At 36.4% G+C, this 5594-nt stretch overlaps 1 non-coding gene across 1 annotated transcript; it reads right to left on the reverse strand.

The window, feature by feature from the left end:
• Positions 1-1317: 1317 nt before the first annotated feature.
• Positions 1318-1389, reverse strand: TRNAD-GUC (transfer RNA aspartic acid (anticodon GUC)). The gene has a single exon. It is a non-coding gene; the product is annotated as a tRNA-Asp (tRNA).
• Between the last annotated feature and the right edge of the window lie 4205 nt (positions 1390-5594).

Consider the following 5594-nt stretch of genomic DNA (forward strand, 5'->3'; position numbering starts at 1 on the left):
TTGTCATATTGGTGTTAGGTTAATAGCAAGCTCAAAACAACAATGTACATATATTTTTAATAATAAACAATATTTTTTTAACCTATGATTTATTTTGTTTGTTTTATTCACTCAATTCAATTTTGTATTGTATTGTACAAAAATCATGATCTTATCAAATATCTACATATAAAGAACGTCAATACATTCAAACCAATTTATATATTAATTTGACGTAATTATTATAAACTTACAGACAAAATATTTAACTTTGTATATTAATAATTTTTTTACAAATCATTAATTAATCATTACATTTTAAAATTATCAGTAGTGTTTTTGTTTTTCAACCGTGGTGTCTACGGGTTGTCACCTAGCCAGCTGACCTGAGTTCCCATTGTAGTTTTTCTATTATTGATTGTGTTTTATTACATTCTATTCAAATTTATATTCTATTCTTTAAAATCATAATTATATTTGATGTTTTCACATACATAACGTATATCGGATATTCAAATAAATATATATGAATTTTAAATAATCAATATAAAAATATAAACAAAACTTATATTTTATTAGTTTAATAAAATTTTATAAATCTTTTACCCGTGGTTTCCACGGGTTGTAACCTAGTTTTGTTATAATTAACACGTTTAGTACACGAGTTTCACAATTAAACACATAATTTTAATTTATTTTTTTTTGCATGTTTTTTTTTAATTTTTTTCTCATAATTTTTACTTATTTCAAATTTCAAATTCAAATAAACTTCCCAATCATTTGTATTTAACATTTTATTTGATTAACCCGTATAATATACGAGTCTTCAGCTAGTAAGATAACATATTCACTGGTTCTCCACCGTATTTACAATTCCATTTTCTCTGTCTCGTTCGTGTAGTAAATAATAACCCTTCCAATTTCATAGTTTTAGGAGTTATAAATCCAATAACTGAATGTAAAGATACCTTAATCCCATTTTCTTTGTAACATGTGATAATTCTATTTTTTACCCTCCAACTCCCATTCTCCTATCTCTCAAAGTGTTTCTTGCACTACCATAATCCTTTTTACATAAGTTAATTTGAATTTTTGGATTCATTTCGTTTTTTTTTATTAATCAGTATATATGACGAAATTTCAATATACCTCTAGAATGATATATAAAAAAAATAAAGAATTACATGTTTTTATTAAATTATATGACTTGCAAACGGATTCCATATATATCGACCCAAATTGTTTGGGTTCAAACCATACCAGTTAAAAGGCCCAAAATTGTAACTTTGAACTTTAAAGGACTGATGTTTGAGAATCGAAATCGCTTAAAAATGAAAACGCCGTTGCCGGGGATCGAACCCGGGTCACCCGCGTGACAGGCGGGAATACTTACCACTATACTATAACGACTTTTGTTAATATTTGAATATTTTCGAATATAACCTAGAAAACTAAATTATAGCTTTTGGAAATTTTAATCATGTTTTGCTGGTTGGTTTGATAATATCCACAGCTTTGGTGTTGACGCGCTGTATTGAACACAAGCAGATAGCAAAGATAAATTGACTTGACTTGTAATGAACATTAATAGTTTTGACTGTATTAATTTGCATTAATAATAAGATTTATTGTTTTGATTTTGCTTGTTTGAATTATGATTCCTGATAGAGGTAATGTGGAGCCATGATAGTTCTTTTTTGATTTTGCTTGTTTGAATTATGATTCCTGATAGAGGTAATGTGGAGCCATGATAGAGGTAATGTGGAGCCATGATAGAATCTATGGGGGCACACAGACTTAGTGTTCCGAGGTGGAAACTACTTGATTTCGTCCTAGAGTGTAAAATTTTATAAAACCGTCACAAAATCCGTTGGAAAACCGTCACAAATCCGTTGGAAATCCGTCTCTAAGTCTGATAAGTGTAAATTCAGTGTAAATATGTCAGTAAAACCCTTTAGCGACGGATTTTATGATGGAACGTCATTCCACCCATGCGGTACTACACCAACACATATCGAATCGGCATGGTTGTCCTGAATGGCTACTCTTAATGCTATTATTTTCGGTTTCAAAAATTAATCCTATAAAATTATATTCAACTTTCTAATTTTTCACCATAAATTTATAAATTCCCTCTCGATTTTCAAATTCATCGTCAAGTTGAGAGTATTCATCATTAAGTTGAGATGTTGCATCTTCATCTGATACATTTGTAACATCCGGGATTTACCAGGTATTATTATTAATTATCTTATTGAATAATGGGTTGCTTTGGTTTGGGCCAGGATAGTTGGGCTTCGAATTTGGGCTGAAAAGGGCATTACGCGGGGGGTACCATGCCAGGTACGCTCAGCGTACTCAAAGGATTTGAGCGCGGAAGCCATGCACGTACGCCCAGCGTACCAAAGGGTACGCGCAACGTACAGGCGGAGATACTAAAACCCTAACTTTTAGGGTTTGATCCCCCTATATAAAGGACCTTATGTCCTTGGACCAGACTCCCTAACACCCTTAAGCAACCACCTCGAAAACCCTAATCCACTCTTGTGTATTCTTGCCATTTGAGAGTTTCTTTGTGTGATTTTGGTGTTCTTAGAAGAAAAGGAAGTTGGGGAAGAAGCAAGGATTCAAGAAGAGCTTGTAGATCCAGGAGATTGGCATCATTTCTGACTCTTTTGAGGTATCAAGTTCCAAACTTGACCATTGCATGCTTGGATTTGTTTATAGGAGTGTTTAATGTCACTTTTGGACTCCATTGTTGAGTTTGCTTGCATTTTGTTAGTTTCAGACCAAAAGAGCTATCCTTTTGAGCTCTTAGAGGCAGTTAGAGTCATAAAAATCGGACCTTGATGGTTAAGCCACAACCATGTAAGTGTTTGTTGGTCTTAAAGCTTGTTAAAAGGACCAAAATCATGTTTTGACCTCAACCATGCATGCAAGCATATAAAGTTTGTGACTTTATGGATTAGGAGGTCTTAAAGGACCTGGATCTACATTCTGGACGTGAAGACTTAATGGATTAAGTCACAAATGAAGTAACAAGAAAGTTGGCCAGTACGCTAAGCGTACACCCTAGTACGATGCGCGTACTGGGTCAACTCCCTGTTTGCGGTCAAGGCCAACATACGCTGGGAGTACGTGACAGGTACGTCGCGCGTACGCATGCAGAGTGGATACATTGGGCTTTTGGGCCTTAGAGGGTTGAGCCTAGACTATTGGGCCACGTGGCCGTTTGTGGAGTATAGTTCTGGGCCTGGGAATTTGGAATTAGAAGTATTGGGCCTTTTGGGCCATATTGGGCCACTCGAGAATATTCATTTTGGGCTAAGGATTTATTGGACTTGTGAAAAGGCCCATTTGAAGAGTTGGGCCCAATTTAGAAAATTGGGCCATTAGTGGGCCTTAGGGAGCCTTTGATGGACCATGAGTGCACTGGGTTTAATGAGTTAGAATTGGGCCTTAGGAATGGTTCAAGTTAGGCTAAAGGGGTACAATTGTCACTTTACCCTAAGTAGTGTTATGGTTTCTGATTGAGTATTATTATGATTATGATAGTCGGGAGTCATCGGAGCAGCTGTTAGAGATTACTTCCCGTGATATTTGACACTCAGTTTTACGAGGTGAGTTACCTTCCAGTAGAAGTGGGTCTACGGCCACAATGCAGGCCCACTAGTAGGAGTTGTTTGCTAGATGATTGTCTTTGTGATAATTATCTAGGTTTGCTACTACCTGATATGTTTTATGTGCTAGCATGATACGATGTTATGTGATAGTAGTAGTAGGGGGAATAGTTCCCGTGTCACGGTCGTAAGGACCTAAGGGTAGGTCGGGCACCCCAGAATTGTCTGACAGTATGTTTATGTTATGTTATTATGTGGTAGTAGTAGTAGGGGTGAAATAGTCCCCGTAGCCGGTTCAGATGAACCGGAGGGTAGGTCGAGCACCCCAGAATGGCTTGATATGGGTAGGTCAGGCACCCTAGAATTTGCCTGGCAGGGTGGGTTGAGCACCCCATAATGGATTGACATGGGTAGGTCAAGCACCCCAGAATCGCCTGGCAGTATGTATGTTGTATGGTATGTGGTATGATGAGGGAACTCACTAAGCTTCGTGCTTACAGTTTTCAGTTTTGTTTCAGGTACCTCTTCAGCGAAGGGGAAGGAGCCGGCACGGTAGCAGCGCATCGCACAGATATGATTTCCGCATTTTGAGATCCATGGGATTATACTCTGACATTATTACTATTTCGATGATATGGTTAGAGACACGTGACTATGTTTTATGAAATGATATGAATCAATGATGTTTTTCAGTAAATTGTTTTACAAGTCTCTTAATTAAAAATGAAATTTTTAGTCATGGAAATTGGGATGTTACAACATTTGCATGGTTATTCACACCTTGTTTTGTGATCCTCGGCATCCCAGTCACAAAACCTGAAGGGCGCAATCGAGATTGAAACATGCCATTGAAAAGTTAAATGAATCTCAAAACAATCTAGGAGTTTCAAAACCAATTAAAACCTAATAAATTATTTCGTTTTTCATGGTGGAAATTGGTGAATCGTCATTCACCTACCTTCAAATATTTTATAACCTGGATTACGACATCCCTCTTCCAACTTATAAAATATTGTGTTGGGTCCTAGCCTTAATATTTCATATTGGGTGTTATATTAAGGACTTTAGATCAACTATCTTGAATATCTCCCAAAAGATGTCTAATTCAGACATTTATGATCTTCCTAAATCCCTTGGAACTTCACTTCCTCCACCTCCTCCAATTATTTTTCCTAACCCACAAGTTCAAGGTCACTCAAGCCCTATTGGAAAGCAAGGTCTATGTGTGATCACATCTTGGATATGAAGTCACATATTGACAAGCCGGGAGAGTTGGGTGTCAAAGTCTTAAGAAAGTTGGATGTTCAATCACTTTCTAAGTCACATAGTGAGTTCCTTTGGGACTACTATGAAACAGACTATGACATGACCCTTAATGATCTTATCTATTTGCTTGGTGCTGCTGAATCAGCAATGGTTTGAGGACTAGTAAAGCAAATTTGATTAGGAGATCAACTTCTCAATGGACATTGACAATGGTAACATTGGATATCTGGAAAAGACTTTCTCTTCCCAATGGAAAGGGATCGGCCATAGTCAACTCGGTTGACCAAATGTTAAATAGAATGGCTAAGTTTGAGATAGTCCCATGAACCATTCCCAAAGGGTCCATATGTGTCTATTGCCAAAGGAAGGGGCATTGATTGCGAAGCTGCCTATTTACCTGAAAGATCATAAGGTTGATCAAGTCAAGAAGTTTGACTCTACTTCAGGTAAAGTCCACTATCTAACTCTGTTAAGTTTCTACTCTGAGATTCTTATTACATGATATGACTGGGTCACATGTTGATGTTTTAAGAATCAAATAAAAGTGAAGAAACTTAAAGGAAGTATATGTTGATTCTGATCGCGAATATGGATTTCGATCGCATGGTTCGGTGATCAGAATTTTGAGCTGTTGCTTAGGAGTTATGATATATTGCTTAGGAATAGATAACAACAAGTTTTTCATATGCTTTTGCACTATAAGGATAAGTTTTTCCGCAAAGTTTTAAA

Source organism: Lactuca virosa, chromosome 4 (genome assembly GCF_052849685.1).
Source record: "Lactuca virosa cultivar CGN04683 chromosome 4, Lactuca_virosa_CGN04683_v6, whole genome shotgun sequence".
Lineage (NCBI taxonomy): Eukaryota > Viridiplantae > Streptophyta > Magnoliopsida > Asterales > Asteraceae > Lactuca > Lactuca virosa.